This window comes from Contarinia nasturtii, unplaced genomic scaffold (assembly GCF_009176525.2).
Source record: "Contarinia nasturtii isolate CC-2019 unplaced genomic scaffold, AAFC_CNas_1.1 Cnas_scaffold_533, whole genome shotgun sequence".
Taxonomy (NCBI): Eukaryota; Metazoa; Arthropoda; class Insecta; order Diptera; family Cecidomyiidae; genus Contarinia; species Contarinia nasturtii.
The window spans coordinates 3,488,506-3,507,081 of NW_022197885.1; the positions used below are offsets into that span (position 1 = coordinate 3,488,506).

The window sequence follows — 18,576 nt, forward strand, 5'->3', positions numbered from 1 at the left end:
CACATGAGTCTTTGCATTGCAACGGTGAAAAATTTATGGACCTACATCAATGTGAATAACGAATCGCAGCCAAAGGGAAAGAGGGAGAAAAAAACAGTGAATGAAAGAAAATGAAATAGAGAGACAAAAAACCCGGTGGTCTATTTATGGAGTACAGGGTACAATATGTGAAAAGCATAGGAAAAACCAAACACCATGAAATGGTGTGTTGTTGCCGTTTGGTTGACGATAAAAGCGCGGGCGCTCTGTCGCAAACATTGCGTTCACTGAGTGTTTTGTGTGTACCATCTAATGGATGTGCTCACCGATGAGAAATGACAAACTGGAACGGTAGCGACTGCGGCAATAATAACGAAAAGTCACATCCAAAGAATAATCAATGCTATTGCTAATCAAATAATCAAGACGAAGAACAGAGCATAAGCCCAAGCTTAAAGTACATGTGACACATGATGTAAAACTCTGACTTCGGTTTCATTCATTTTTCTCATTGACTGCACAAATCATTGAATTGAAAAATAAAAATTATGGTCTTGTTAGAGCCAAAACACGAGCACAACACGAATGAGAAAGAGAAAATTGCGACATTTGATAACGGTAAATAGGATCTGGTCGGATGAGTATCGAACCAAAATGAGAAATGGAGACACATGAATCACCAACGGGACAAATATCTTTCGGCTAAATGTACAAAATGTCTGTCGATTTCAATTGGTATAATTTGTGAAGGCGCCACATTGCAGTATAAATTTTACCCAATTATTGGTTTGCTTGAATTCAATTCGGAAGCAATAAAACTGTACACGGAGGAGTGTACACTGCAAATCTCAATTGAATCATTGAATTTCAAAGAAAAGCAATTTCATTACATTTCATCACACACTAACATTCAACATCAAATTTCAAATACATGCGGATATTTCTCGATTCAATTTGAACATTGTTCGATTTCGTGTGATATTCTATAGTTTTGCTACTCTTTGCCTCAAATTTTAAACTAAATTGAATTTCTCAAATTTTATTTACGATCCGAATCGATTCATTTATATATAGCGCTTCAGCATTCAACATTTATTATGCATTTTAAGCGATGAATTTTATTGTAAACAGTTGGAAAATATGTTGTTATTTGCTGAGAGACCCAAAATCAATCATATCGCATTTGTGTCAAAAACTTTACAAATAGAAAATCGTAATTCGATGCTATTGGGAGTTAAAAAAAAGTTTACCACAGTCTCTATATACTGAGATATCTTTTGTTCATATTCTCCGCACCTTTTACCTCCCTGTGAATAACAAACAACGATTGCATTTTTTTTTCACATCCAGATTTGAAACTCGCAATATTTGCTCGAGAACAATTTTAAATCGTAAATGCCTTCCAGCAAATCTATGGCAAATGCAATAAAATTCAATAAAATACATAAAAAATATCCTGTGTGAACATTTGAAACAGTGAAGTAGTTCTTCGTGTTATTTGCGTTTTTTTCGCTGTCATTTCTCGGTATTATGGAATATCCGGATTCGACTCACTCAACATTGTTTCTCACTCGTTCCCCCATAACCACACAATTCGTTCATTGCATCAACGACAAAATCCATTTTCGATATTAGTTCTTCTATATGAAAATGATTTAAGTACTAAAAATAACAAAGTTACATTTTATGGCAAAAGGAATTTTTCATTTGAAATGCTTTGTCAATAGTTTGAAATCGATATGTTTTCAATGGTATACAGTATTCAGAAGATAGAAATAGTTGCAAACACCGAAATTAACCGAACGGTATAATCCACTTTAAATTTTAGATTAGCGTCATACATTCAGTGCAGCTAATTATTAATAAACCACTTGAAATGGTGAGTTCTAAGTTGAAATTAGAATAGAAAAATATAAATAAAATACTTCAAGTTTGAAAAATATTCCGTGAGCACTCTCTAACTTGAGAATATGACAGACAATTGGAACATGAGCAATTCTATTAAAATATCAACGTCATCACTACTATTATTCATTTATTTAAGTTGATAAAATCAGTGAAACACTTGACTACTATTGATCAATGCCCATAATCCATTTATACATATTTGTAAAATTAATTAAATGTCTGTCTGTAACTTTTCAATTAAAAATAGGTTCGACTTGTTGGTTCAAATTGTTGTGACGAATTTATAAATAATTTGGTATTTTTGACGGAGAAACATGAATTTAATATTGGATTTATATTGAAATATTTGTTTCACAAAATATTAATAAAAATTAAATATAAAAGCAATGAGAATCCTCGTGAGAATTTATCGACTGACAGACAATTGACTCATTTTAAATAATTGCGTTGAATTTATTGGATAGCTTTGTTAATTGGAACATGATTTTCCATAACTCTAGTAAAAATTGTTTCAAAATAGTCAAATGGTTCAAATCATTTTCCAACTTCTATAGAAAAAATCCGCTTACCAAACTATGATTATTAGAATATAATTGCACTCGACCAATTTGTCATGCTATTCGCAGAATGGTATGTACTTTGTACTCGTATCCATTTGTTCCTTTTCTGCCATTTTTAATTTGAATGAATTTAATATTGAGAATTGGTTAATATTCTTTTCTATAAACGAATCCTGTACCCTGTGTACACTGTACAATGTGCTGTCCCGGGATTCACCGATTTTAAATCAACATAGCTTGTTTTATTCCTTAGTAAGGAATCCTTACTAACTATTTATCTGTGGAGAAGGTGAAATTTTTTGCCTTTTATTATCACTATCTTTTTATAAAAAGTATGCAAAAAAAATTTAAGTGCTAGATGGGTTTAAAAGATGGCACGATTTTATATGTTATTTTTTATAAAATTCGTACAAAATGACATTTGGCACGCTTTGGATTTAAAATCTCTATATTTTTCGTGTGAATCTCGGGTGGTCTTTATAATGCTTCGGGTTGCCCATTGGGTTACACTTAGTAGAATATTTTGGTAAAGAAATTTTTATAAAATAATTATTTTCCGCGATCAAACTTGAAGTTAAAGAAAATAAGCAATCCAATGACAAATTATTACGTAAAAAAATGTTAAATGCTCATTTTCCACTTTACTTGAGTGATGATTGCCATTTATCCGTCCTTGTTGAATGAACATCGACACTGAATAATGGTGAGCAAGCAACAAAACAATCAAAAAATATATATTTTAATATTTTATCTCTGGAGATTGAAAAGCGTTTGTTTGCTTCACTTGAATCATTGATCAACCACATTGATATTGTGACGCACCAAACGAGGGAGAATATTGCATTTAAATAAAAGTCGTCTATCTGCCGCAGTGCCTGAAATTGTTGACGATAATGCTAAACTCACAAAACACCTTTCTTATCTGTGTCATTCGAAATCCTCCCGCCATAAAATAATATATGGCATCATCGTTTTGCCTGCAATATTAGACTTTGACATTGTGACAAAATCCTGTCGCATCAACACATACATCGTCGGCATCAAATTTTTCGTCGCTTTTCTCATCGTAAATACGTTCGATGACTTTTAATTTTTCTAAAAGGCATTCGGTGTTCGCTAGCTATTTTATTTTATTTTATTCTTTATTTTTTATTTCATTCAATGCGACGATGTAGATTGGTTTCAATTTATCTATCGACACGATTCATCTTTTGTTGTTTATCTTGATTTTGGTGTGCCGTTTTTATGGCGATGGTGTGCATTTGGTTGAGGATTAACAATCACCGACGTCAGCAACGTGTTTATCTGCTGTGCCCAAAATATATAACAAACCTATCAAAAATCCGGTGTTTACTGCCTACCTTGTCTCGTGATCTTGATATAGCACATGGGAATTTCGATTTAGAATTTGCAGTAAAATCGATCAACAGAGCAGAGCGGCAGAGGGGACGATGAGAAAAAGTGAAACGCGAAATAGATTGAATCAACCGATGCGATTGTGTGGCCATCAAAAGCGGATTACGTTGCATTGTTTGTGTTTCAATGGATTTGAAATTTGGGCTCGTCAACAACAAAAATGATATGTGAAAGGTCGAAGCTGTGATTTTCGATTGATGAAAATAAATTGACCTGCCGGTCATTTTATGTGTGGTATGAAAAAACGTTTAATCTATGACATTGAGACACTCAATGAAAAAAGTGTGGTTGAACTGATCAAAATAAAAATAAAAATTGCTTTTCTCTATTTGACATTTGACATGTGAAATACCAATTCAATTTTCAACTATTTTCAAGCCATATATCTAATTAAAATTCTCTCAACGTTCGCATTCGATTTAAATTCTGCACTGACATTAGAAGTAAAAGTTTTCATCAAAACAAACAAAATTGTGATCAGCGTAAATATGTCGTATTGTATAGAACTCGAAAATTAAATTAAAGAAAATGTTTCCATTTGATTAAAAAGTTTTGGAAGAGAAAGAGAGAGAAAGAGAGAGCGAAAATGCACACAAAATAATGGCATTTTTCCTACGCAGCAAATACCATATAAATATACTGTGAGGATATTGAAACTCACAATGCATTGTCGCATTGAATTTGCAATGACGGTTTTTACATGTTTATACTTTTTCCATTTTCTTTTTTGCTGTGTCCCAGTTTGTATTTAGTATAAGAAAAAAAAATCTTTTTCGAACGACGCATACATGTACTTCGAGTATGGTTATTCTACTCGGCAAACGAAATAATAAAATGCGTTTTCAAGTGTACAGGTGTATATAAAAAAAGGAAATTGAATCAAAATGAAAAGATAAAATATAAAAAATGTTAAAATATGAAAGGAAATTGAAAATAACGCATTTGAATGGAAAAAATATCAAGGTAAAATTGTATACATAATATTGAAGTGGTATGAATGGGAGAAAATATCTCATATTTCTTCTGAAGAAGCACAAAGATGCAATTTCTGATTGTACAACTAATTAGCTGGCTTTCATTTATTTAATTGAGTTCTCTCAAGCCTTGAGAGTACCTCGCTGGTACGGGAGTCTCTTTCTCAGATTTTTTTATCTTACTCTCTATTTTGCTAGCAAATATTATAAATGCCTGCACATTATTTAAATGCTAAATCCTTGTCAATTTCCTTCAGTGTTTTTTTTTCTCATCCAATCTGTTCCATTTTTCCAAAATTCTCATACCATTATTGTAGTCAGATAACTTTTATAATAGAAAAAAGAACCAAATTGGTAAGTAGAAAAGTTCGAGAGTAAAATCTCGTTCTTCTGAAGAACTTCTTCATCATGCAGATTGTTGAATACCTTTTAAAGTTTATATTTTCCATCTTCGGCGATAAGCTTACGTCGCGCGCTTTTTCCTGTTCCTGTTATATCTCTGTGTGCTATTCTATTTTTATTTGTTTGTATATATTTAGCAAGAAAAACACATAAAACAGATTTTGTATCACAGTGTAAACTGCATATTCAATCATACTTAATTTTATGTGAAAAAGAAAAGAGTTCTACACAATTTAAATGATATCGTCGTTTATTTTATGTATTCATGACAATCGGGATGTTTATGTTTCTGTCTCTCTATCTACCTTTTTTCTTTGGCAAACAAGACGGAAACATAAATTAATTTCAACAAGTTGAACAACGCAAACAATCAACATCGCCATAAAGTACGGCCGACGAATGACTGAAATGAGAATAAATTAGAAATTTCATTTAAAAACACGATATACAAAGATAAACAGAAAACAACATTGGCACAAAGGTTTTTCTGCCGAATTGCACATCATGAGGAGAACAGTGTTTTATGCTTTGAATGAGCCATTTTTAATTTTAAACTTACTCGGTGCACAATCAAGGTGTGTGTGTGACTTGGAGTTCGTATTTTTTTTTTTTTTTTTTTTTTTTTTTTCAAAAAACAAACAATAATGAACAACAATGCGCTCCATGGATACAAAACATCGAACTCACGTTTCTACTTTAAAACAACACTAAAGACAGGGGAAAAACAGATGCGATTCATCGAGAGAGGAAAAAAAAATTGACTAGAATTGTTTATTCACAGCGAAGTCAAATGCTCCAGGTATAATGAAAATCGCGTGCAGCGTGCACTGTATGATTCAGCAACAACTGAATGAGGTCAACTGAGCAAGTGTTTTGAATTGCTTAAGGAAAGCGCAAATTATCAATGACGAAAAGATGGTATGCGCTTTTATACATTTCCAGAACGTCTTTTTAGTGTGGATTGAAAATTATAGCTTTTGGCTTTGCCAACTGCCACAGTCTATTAGTTTCTATCTTATGTGCGCAATTTGCTATTGTGTGGATTTTTCTCTCATCTTAAGTATTAAAATACCCAGCGAATACAGCGGAAAGAACTGAGAGAGCCCACCCATTGTGAGCACATCATTTCTAACTTGAGGGCGGAAAAAAATTGCTTTTTCCATTTCAAGCTCAGGAATCAATTTGCATAATTTTCATTGAAATGGAATGATTGCCAGGATGAGTTTGTTTTCTCGCTTGTTTCGCATTTATTTTTTCCCCTTCACATGTTGTCTTCTTCGTTCGTTTGAACAATATTAAAAACTCGTTTCAATTCCCATCATGATGCCACTCCAAATGCGACCACAACCGTTCGACACAAGCACCAAGCCACCGAATTTATGACAAATTCGGTTTCTTTTTCTATCAACCACAAGAATGCCTAAGCTAACGACAGACCGCGCGTAGTTTTCGTTCGTAAGCTGATTATATTTGCCCGTAGATAAATTTCGATTGGCATTGATTTTTTTTCGCTTTTTGTTTCGGTCGTAAGTGCTTTCAATTCGTCAAATTGTGTGTATTTGTAAACGGAAATTGGGAAAGATGAATGAGCATGGGAGAACACGGAATTGAATACATTTTTTAGCATATTTTCCTCTTTGTTTCGATGGCCCATCGATACTTACATTGGCAAATGAACAACCATCATGACTTATATTGGCATGGTCGGAAGTATTGCTGTTACGTTTTTCTCTCTGGCTTTTGTTTTCAATTGCTTTCATCACTGGCTAAATTGAAGGCATATGCTAAAACGCAACAAGAGAAATGAGAGACTCTGTCGAGAAATGAGAACGAAAAAAAAACCATCGTGATTTTAAGGCGCTCCGATTTTAAAGTAATTGATATGGAACGAAGCACTACAAGGTTACATTGACAGCCAACAAAAAGACGGAAGTAAATTTGAAAGTCAAACATTGGAATGAAGCACTTTTCAGTTGAAAGAATTGTTGTGAGAGTTGATTATTGCCATACTAAATTTACAATTTTCCGTTGAGCATATTTTGTATGCGGGCCCATTCAAGCATTTTAAAGATTTAAAACTCTGTGTATCACATTGAAACACTTGAAAAACAACACAAATTGCTTACGAATCCAGCTATATAATAATGGAAAATCTCGTATGTTTCCACTTAGATACATTTTCTCAGATCAATTTAAATGCCCTAAACAAAATCGCATTAGATATTAGATAAAATGAACATATTTTCTCATCATTTCAATACAGTCAGTGTACTCAAGTAAATGCGCATTTTCAAGTGTGCATTTTCATCCGCAAAATATTTTGGAAAATGTGTAAATGGAGAATGTGTTAGAGCAGTCACGGCGAAATTTAATTAAATTCCCTTTTTTATTCTTGGAATTGAAATTCCGTTTAAATTTCGGTTCTTCAATGGTGTTTCTTGTTTAGTGTTAATAACAGCTTAAAACATTGAGATAGTGAGCAAATTTGGATCATCAATGAACTTCAGCAATAAATGAAGAGAGTGAGAGATATGGAAAAAATGCTTCGTCTAACATTTATATAAATTTACAGCTTTTCTCTCAAAAACGCATTCTTTTTAAAATTTAATCTTGCCTCATTTACAAATACTTGAACGCTACAATACGATACGGTTCAAACATTGTGACGTCGAAAAAGAAATGTAGAGTAGAACGGAATTAGTTGGAAAAGCGAACAATGCAGCTGTGTTCTCCTAAACAACAGTTTTTAATGGAAATGAGAATGAACGTTCACGTCACATTTCATTCTCAACCATAATATTGTCCTATGTTGATGCCTGAACACAATCGCGGTATCTGTGAAAAACACAATGAACGCCATGGAATTTCTAACAACTCGTTTCAAAATGACGAAATGTTTTCACATGTTTTGAATTTTTGCACTGCTGAACAAAAACATATTATGTAACTGAAATTTAATACAAAAACTTCTAAAATGCCGAAAAAAAGGCAACAACCGATGGTGACGGTGTTGGTATTTTCTTTGCATGAATTTTCGAAAACTATTGTGGCGAAACATAAGAAGCTTAAAATAATAACGATGCATACATTGATAATGTAAAAAAAACAATAGATTAAAATAATATTCGTTTAGATGGAAACGCATCAAGGAATTATGACATTTAATAATCCACCGCATATTTATGAACGTTCTTTATTCATCGTACGCTTCTGTTTTTGTGAAGAGCACAACCGGAAGCATTTGTAAAATTCACTTAATTAAGCGAAAGCGTCACAATCACATTTGCAGATACTGAATTGGCATACAAAGGAACGGATTGCGTAAAGAGAAAATTGACGATGAAGAACGATGATTTGTAGACATAATAATAGCATATAGAATGGCTGTGAAAAACGAATATATGAATGTTCATAAATGGATTTCTGGAGCCCATAAAGTATTAAAGTTAATATAAAGTTTGTGAGACTATCTCTTCTTTATGTGGCATTGAAAGAATAGCACTTGTATTATTTTGAATGGCTTCGAAGTGGGTGGCAAATAGCGAATCAGCAAAATGACAAAAATAAATGTATTATTCAATATATTCCGAAAAATAAATCGCACATCAGGAATTCATAATAAAAAGAAAATTCGCGAACAAGAATTTTTCGAGATTATATTTCATTTTGGTGCCATTCATTTGGCTGGCCATGAGTTTTTTGTCGCGTTCATTCCATATGCTCGATGTGAAGCCCGAAATATAAAATCTCTTATAAAATGAAAGTGACATCAAGAAAAACGTTGGTTGTAATCGCTGTTGAAACTACTTATTTCTAAGATATCCCTCCGACCGAACTGAATTTCAGAGAAAAACGAACAGAAATAGAAAAAATACGAAAGAAGAAACGAGTAAAAGCATAGAGAGACGGTAACAAAAAAAATGAAAGAAACCAATCGACATCCGAAAAGTAAATAGCAAAAGTAGGTTTTACATCTTTGGACATGAATTTGTTTAGTATGGGAAGATTCGAATGGAAAGATATTCATGCTCGCAATGTAAAAATAAACGACCGCAAACGACGTGGAAACTGAAAATAAGTGTGGAATAAGTGAATTTTTGACGCAATACGAGAAAATTCAAAGCACAGAAAAGAAATCGAAAAATAAGAAGAAAGTGAACTACTGAAAATGTGAAAATGCCAACGTAAGACTCTAGATAAAGCTTGGTGAAAGAGAACCATAGAAGTAAATAAACAACTGGTAGACATTTTAGCTTCCGCTCCAGTGTTATTGTTATTATTTCTTGTCCATTTGCTCGATGTTGATATTGCCGTTGTTGTTGTTGTTGATCTGGACGTACCCCCATTCATTCTTTTCCCTTCCCGTTTGTCGGCTACAAAGTGAATTTTATTATGATTATGAAGTCGCCATGCTTAACTTCATTATGTGTATTTCAAATTTCATCACATTCGGTCAATCGTCTAAGTCAGCAAAAGCAACAATGACTTACCCAACGCCATTGCAAAAATAATTTTTGCCATCTTTTTGCCGAGGGTGTTGTGAACTTACGCTTTTATAAATGTATAACATAATTTTTATGTGCGTGTTCAGTAGCATATATATTCTTTTATTTTCAGTATTTTCGTCTTCCTTTATATTTTCAGTATTTTTGAATGTGCTGAAGTGCGCATTCGAAATGACGAATTTATTGAGTGTACTCTGTATAGAAGACGGATAGAGCGAATGGAACAGAGGGTCATGTGTGTGTCGTTCATTTTGCTTTTGTTCCGCTTTGAATCGCTTTATTACCATATTACGTGAATGCTCAACTCTGAAATTCTCGAATTCCTGTACCCGAACTTCAAATACAAAAAATATATATATATGCGCTGTGTATAAGCGAACGTGAGAATTAATTACGTTCTTTCCTTTTCATTTGCCTCCATTTTTCATATTATTTATGACAAAAGCGCACAAAAACGCAATACGACCATGAACTAACGAATGATTGATAACATTTCTTTCGTCTTTCTTTTTTTTTTTTTGATATTTTTGGTACATAAAATACACTGGTTCGCTTGTTCGTTTATAATTTTGCTAATTTTAAGCTTTTGATTGATTCTTTTTGAAATTGAGATCGATCTACGGAACAAATTTATTATGGACGGTTGTTGTTGTTGTCGTCAAATGAATAGATGGAAAATCACTGAATTTCCAATCAAGCACCATGACTTGTTGATTTTTTTTTATTTGCATTGAATACATTGAATGTTAAATTTTTTTTACCGCAAAGTCGTCATTAAATCATTTTATGCTCATTTTAACGAGAGATTGTGCCACACAAAACTTTTTGCAATACTTTCAAAAAACAAATTTATCGACTGAATATGATTTTCCTGCAAAGCTCATTGATACCATCATCGGACATTGTGTAAGTACTATTGCACATATGTCCAACAACCTCACATATACTTAATTGAAATTTGATACAGTAAATGCTCGAAATGCGACGAAAGTTAAACAGAATGAAACGTTTTCTATGCAATTTCAAATCATATCTTTCGGTTGATAACTTCAACATAGATTATAAGAGTTTCACTTTATGATGATATCCTTACGGAAGTGATCAAATTCAATACCAAATTCACTTTGATAAATAAATAAACTAAACTAATTGGTCGAAATGAATCAATTAATTACGGGTGGCCAGACACATTTTTTGGTGTTTATTGCCTTCAATTACAAATTCTTCTAATCCAGTTAATCCTAGATAGTTTAGAGTATTTACTGTATATATATGACGAATACCTATTCAAATAGAAACATTGATTAAGATAAACTACATAGATGATGGACATGACAATGATACGGAAATTCCTACAGCATTATTTTGAAAATGTAATTGTGTAAAGTGGAGCTTCTTAATACATATGAATCGTTGCGGCGAAAGAGTAGCTCTTATTTTTCTCCAAATAATACTGCAACATGAAGTTTTTTTCACACGGTTTATTTGTTGTAATACAACAAATAAACTATTCATAAAAAACTTTATGTTGCAGTATTATTTGGAGAAAAATAAGAGCTACTCTTTCGCTGCAACGATTCATATGTTAGTAACAAACATGGAATGCATTCCAAAGTGATACTCCATCAATGAAATGGATTTTTCGATGTGCATAAGAAACATCTACAAAATTGATTACATTGATCGAAGCTGTGATTGGTGTGCTTGATATTGTCTTAATCAAAGTTTGTTCCATCATTGTAAGCTCCTTTGACGCCTATAAATGGTTTATATTTTTCCCAACTTCGAAAAGTAATAAGAAACATTCCTCAAAATGTTCGTCTCAAGAATACAGTGCGGTTTCAAAAGCAACAACAACAAAAGTAAGAGCATTGTTCCCAGTTAAACAATTTGCACATTGGCAAAAGTGGACATCTCATTTTCATATTGTTTGTTCGATAAGCTCTGTTCTATATCTTCAGCCGAAACTGTGCCTGTATCGGCATTGAGTTGAAAATCACCTTTATCGTTAATGGCATGTGACACACTTTTGGTACAAACTTGCGTCAAAATTACTCTGTGGCTTTTGAAGGCTTCACATCTCTGCTCCATTATCGGCAATGTCATTAAATTTCAATCAAATGAACTGTACCGCATATTTGCTGCTCGGAGCACTTGGTTTCCGTTCAAAATTTCTATTTCGTTCTTGGTATTTTGTGCACAGGCCCACACACATTCATACAGAGCAACATCATAATGATGAAAGAGCTTTGGCAGTAAAAGTGTTGATGCACAACAATTCAATTTATCGACATGAAGTACACAATTTTCACTGGCGATAATTTACCTAGATATACTTCGGAAAGAACGATAGAAAGTGTGAGATACAAGCAGAGAAAGAGAGAGAAGGATAGAAGGAAGAGAGAGAAAGACAGAAGTGTAAAGTGTACGGAGAAGCTTAGCGAAAAATGTTCCTCATTTTTTTTAATTGTATGACAAACCACGCTCACACCAATGGGATGAATGTCGGTCGTCATGAATGGTTTGAAATGTATACCTTAATCATTAATATAACATTAGTGTTTGTTGTTGTGCCACTGTGGTGGCACGTGTATTTTATGATTGAACCAAATGAACCACATTTAATGAGCTATATAAGCTTACAACTTTCCATTTCAAAAGAATCCATTGTCGTTTTCATTCGATTCGACCGCTTTACGATGGCTTTATTTACAAAATTGTTTTGAATGTGAAATGCGTTTTAAATATTAAATTTTGTGTGCAAGATTGTATTTTTGGCCGCTACAAGCAATAACCGTTAACCACTTGGTCTGTGCTGCGATGCGATGATATCTATCCAAATTTATTGAGAGAGATTTTGGAGAGACTGCTCCCAAAAGAATATCCGAGGTCTTAGAATGAATATTCGAAAGCAAAAGTTTTTGCCCAAACACACAAAAAGGGAACATCAACCAAAAATCTGTTTATATGTCGAGTGTTGAGCACATAAGTTTCGTTCATTCGAATACCCGTTCAATGTTCATTCGCACACAGTTGCAGCAATTCATTGGAACCGAGAAATAGTTAAGAAGAAGTTCGTTGTGTGTGCAATGTTACAGCACATTGAGCACATCGGTTGAGCTTGATTTGGATTTGAAAATTGGCCAAAATCAGAAGCCACAATATACTTATAAAATTTATAAGCTATGCGGGATGCTTCGGCATTGCAGTAGCACGGTTCATTTCATGTGGGGATTTGCGGCTGTCGATCTCAATTCAACTCTATCCACGTCCACTTTTGGTTTTCAATGTATAAATAATGTAAATTTTCCACTGCGAAAACTATAAAGTAGTTTTTCGGAAGCAATCGGTATTGGTACTCTCTCTATCTTTTGCGTTCACTCTCTCTCTCTCTCTTTGCTTTCTCTATTTCTATCGGTTTCTGTGTATTTATAATACGATACATTTTATTTGCTTGGTGCCTGATGTTGAATGCTCGATTCTCTGACCGAGTTGGGCTTTGTACACAATACAGACGATGCAGCATTGTTTATCTGCTGATTCCGTCGGCGTCTTCGTCGTTGTTGATGATGTTGATGCTGCAGTTGCCCATTGCTGTGTATATGTGATGGAAAGCATATTAGTTCGATGCCAATTTTATTTGCGTCTAAAAATTTATTTATTGGATGTGGTTGAACATGTGCATACATTACAGATGCTTGATTGTTCGATATATGTGGGTTTTTGAATAAAAACAGCTCAAAGCAACGATAAAAATAACAAATATCGAATGTTTCGCTACAATTTCATCTGCTATAGATCTATAGATGCGTGTGTATTACTATTTACTGTGTTGAATGCATAGCATTGATGCGTGCATCGTACAATGGGTACAAATTCGACGAATTTTGCACAGACTTTGGACGCTGTCTGTTTACAAAACCAATTTAATAATTCCCTCGTCGGCACTATACACACAGTTAAAATTGAGCGCGGGAGACAGACAGAGAGAGGAAAGAAAATGTTCATTCATCCACTTTGATTCGGACCATGACTGGTGGTTGAATTTATTTTTCATTTTTGTTTGACTGCATACGATTTAAGAAAATTTCCAAGAACATTAAATTTTATGGATGTAAATTGGTGTTGGTTTTTGCCTTGCAACCTCAAAAAGCTAATTTCTAGATGGGCTATTATGCATTATTCAAATCTAGTTTTGAATTGAATTTTGCAACCAAATACCCCGTACATGGATGGAAATTCTTCGAAAATACTCGACCGAAAATTCATTTTACACACTTTCTCTTTCGTACTTGAATTCAGATAATAAGTGTTTTTTTTCATAATTGGAATAGATCGGAGTATAGACACATTTCATGCATGCATACACCCGAATGTTATTGCATTAGAGAACAATGAATGGTAGTACAAGACCATGATAATAATGACGTTGAAATGTTGGTAAAATCATATTTGCGTTTGTGTGTTATGGCTTTCAGGCTTTTTCGCATCACTTATCTCATGATGCAGCCATTCAATCTAAACCAATTTCGAATTCAAAAGCTCATCTTTCGTTCGAATAGTTTGAACCAAATTTTTGGTACATGACAATAAACAATAAACGTAATTACAAATATCAAAATGAACAGTGAATAGATTGAGCTACAGCTATATCAGTGCTATTCATAGGCGCTATTTACGACTTTATGATACAATTCTGAACGAAATGTTCAAAATGTAAATAGAACAATAGACTTATTGATTTTAGTATTTTTTTGCATAAACAAATCAATTGGTCTGTTGTCCGGAATTGTATCATAAAATCGCTGTCCGTATGCGTTGTTCACAAATAGCACCTATGAATAGGAGCTGTGAAAATAGCACTGCTATAGCTGTAGCCCAATCTATTCACTGAAAATGAATGATCATTACATGTTCGTTGGTATAGATTTTGATGTCAGTGTCTTTGTATTTGTGCGATTGGTTCATATGTTTGTGCAATCTCATATATATTCAATAAAATGTCTATCTATGTTATAACATAAACATTAAAAATCATTTGAAAATGATGCCACATTGAAAGCGGACGCATCTCGAAAAATGTTGGACATTTAAACAAAAGATATCCCTTATATTCGAAATACTTATCGTCTAATGAATTGGTTGAATGTTGAATGCATGTGTGTCTATCTCGTCGAGTGAGAAGTGCTTAAATTGTCGTTTCGAAAAACATCAACAATATTGTTGATGTAAAGTGGCAAATGAAGGTAAAATAGATTGCGTAAACATTTCAACAATCGCAGCACTTAATTCCTTTTCTTCATAGCACAAATATATATATATATACATGAATACATTGCGGAGTGATTCGTTTGCACAAGCAAAAATGGTATGTCCATTGAGTCCATTTTGTAAGTGAACAATGTTCAAAATGGTTATTGTTGCGTTGTGTTTTGTTGTAACGGGCCTCCGTTTTTGGGCATCTAACGGTTCTGACTGCTGACACAACACACAACAAAAGCCTGTCAAAAATACAATACATTTCCACTTCAAAAGTATAGTCTAGCTAGTCAACATACATAAACACACATACGTTCACGTGTAGGGTAATGTTTGGTGCGAGACAACATTTGTATAGTGATTTTGGTTTTGAAGACAACATTCACCATTCTCCCGATGGGTTGCAGCGTCAAAATGTGCTCACGACCAACCATTCGGTCTCTTTGTAATTGGTCTTTCATATTCTGACTTCCGAATTATATACATATTCACGACGGTTTTGTGTATGCAATATAAAAATATTTGTTCACAATGTTTACACACATTTGGACGGGAGCTACGTTCGAACAAAACAATGTGTCATAATATGCTCTCGGTGTGTGTGTGCGGCAATAGTTTCAACTTTTGAATGTTTCAAACGACCACTTTGTTATGCGCACACTTTTACGAATTTGTGCTGTTTTGTGCTACTCTTTACAAATTTCCAAAACATTTACATTTTCAGTGTGTGAATCCTTGCTATTTTGGTAATTGGACAACGACAACGCGACAACAACGACTACGCAAAATATCACCAGAAATATCATTTTGATGTGTATTTTGTTCGGTCTGTACACAAATACAATTCGATACAATCATGTTAACCAAACACAATAATCCATGCTTTCTTTTTTCACTCAACTTCGTCAGTGAACCTTCGTATATGTGCATGTGTTGTTTCTTTTTTTCATTCTTTTAATATTTATGGAAATGTTGTGATGCCTATGAAATATGGTTATGAAAAAGAATTGTTTAAAATGGCTCTTGTATATTTGGGTTAAAGCATAATGTAAAAACTTTGGCATTCCATCTCGAGTGATGCTCGTAAAATCCAATAGTCAAACAAAGAACGAAAACTTTTATTTTTCTTTTCTTTTATGCTTTCGTCTTTTCACTCAACGATTTTTGGAGATCGTTCGAACCATCAATTGTGGTTTTATGAATAACATACATCATCAAAATGTGTACAATGGATGCGTATTTCCGTCGATGTAAATGACAATAGACGGTGTGTTCATATAGCTCGTCTAGAAATGTTTGCAAGAAAGGGGAAAAGATGTAACGAACTACTATTTTTCTCTCTATTTTGAAGTTTCAAATAAATCTGGTTCTGCTTGAAATCGCTTGAACGTCGTATGCCACCAATTCATTTCCGAGTGTCTCTCTGTCAGAGGGAGAGAAGATAGCAAACATTGTGAAACGATTGCCTTGGTTTCCTTCGCATTCTCGCGTTGAAGATACAACACATTCACGGGGAATAAAATGTAAATGATTTTGCAAACAAGAATAAAAAAAGAAATAATTTCTTCATACCGATTATTTCTTTTTCGCTGAAAATCGTGAGTTATTTTCATATTTGAATGTGTATACGTTAGTTTCATAAATTCTGGCGGATTTTTCATTCCATTTGTGCTGTATGAATGCTTTTTGAATGTTTGTCGGACGATATTTCATATGTATAGAAAAAAATCACTCTTCATATTCATTTATTTAATTTTCTTTTCTGTTCGTTGCTTGCACTTGTTCTCGTTCATATAATTTTGCCACTTCAAATCGGAAGCTTTCGTGAGGCAACACACTTGCATGACATGAACATACCGCAAATTCATGTTTGTTATTCGTCCCGTTCTTACTTACTTCAATGCTTCCGAATGTGAAACAAGAATTTTGCAAGCTGCCTTTGATATATGAATGTCATAAGATCTTTTGAATCGATTCATTTAAATATGGGTAGATTTTATATGTATCATGTGTCATTGCAGCCACATTTTAACATCTTGCTGCTTGACGCGAATGCTACAAACCATACGAAGCCAAACAAAGTCATGTTTTAAAGACGCGTTTACAAACATTCTATTTCACTTTTGCCGTGTGTGTATATTGCCAAGATCAATTCGAGCATGAGTGCGGTTGTTATTCATAATCGCATAAAATATACATACAATCATACATATTTTATGTCGTCAATGCCTTTGTATTTTACTATTAATAACGATGTTGTCGTGTCGTAGCAGCAGCTGAAGCATAACTCAAATGAAAATGTTCTTGTTCTTGTCATTTTGAGCGAACGTTTTGTTCTTGTCTCACTGAAAAAGTGACACATCGCAAATGGAGCCCAGAAGAAGAAGAAAAAAACACAATGTGAGCGAGCGAGCAATAGAGAGAGAGAGAGCGAAACTGTCATACGTGATATTATATTGTTAAATATTTCATGTTTCAGAGCATTTTGTTCTCGCTTCCATTTACCATTTTGACGAGCAAGAGGTACGGCCATGTATTACAATATAATAATAAAGCATAGTATATGTGTAACTATAAATTTTAATGGTGATAATTTTTCGATGACAAAATCTAAAAAGCTTGTGCGTAGAAAGGTGGGTGGACAAAAAACGAATGTATGCGTGCCTGGTTAAATTCGAAAAAGTGGTATATTAAACAAATGAAGTGAAGTGCCATACTTAGCACACGCTATCATAAATTCTGAGGCATAAAAGCTTCTGTTTATTTTTTTCTAAATTTGGACATTTTATTTGGCATTGGCCCTGCTTTCGCAAGTTGTTAACATGCTTAACGAAGATAAGCCGAGGTTATGCATCAGTAAACAATGGGTATTTATTGGAGCCCGTACACTACATGTCTCACCTTGAATGGTATACTAAATACGTGTACCTATCTAATTTTAGCCCAACTATTCAATTCTAATAGCGTAAAAATGAATGGCGTGTACAGAAATCTCGGATTTATTTTTAACTATTATTTACATTTTAGCTTGACCCAAGCACGTGCAAAAAACAGCATGGGATGGACACAAGCATCGATTTCTATAGGATTCGAATAAATTGTTTTCAAATTGAAATCGCATTTATTCATCCATTCGGAATCAATCTTTTGAATTATTTTTTGTTCCGTTTTATGTCTGAATTGTTTATTCTTTTGAAATTCACTCATAAAGAAAGTTCCATTACGTTTCGTTGAATATTTTTTTAATGTGGTCTCTTGCTGTGTTTATCGATGCACACAAAAAAAAGTACACCAGGGAAATATTAATGCTGTTAATAGAAAACGGTCTTTTATTTATCAACCATTAAAATGAAAACTTTGCCCATTCGACGTCAGTGTAATAAAAACCAGAATCGCTTCGAACATTTAACAAGGTTTAGAGCAAATAATAATAACAATTATTGCCATTATGAAAACTGTGAATTCATTTGGTTCGGTGAAGATGGAAAACTTTCTTAATATTCAATGCAAAGTAAAAAGTAAAACTTGAACGAGCTTCGAGTGTCTCAATCCACTTTTAAATATGATATGCGC

General features: G+C 33.5%; 1 protein-coding gene across 1 annotated transcript in view; it reads right to left on the minus strand.

The window, feature by feature from the left end:
• LOC116339666 overlaps nt 1-18,576 on the minus strand; it is a 127,396-nt gene that overhangs the window by 92,741 nt on the left and 16,079 nt on the right. The window lies entirely within an intron of this gene.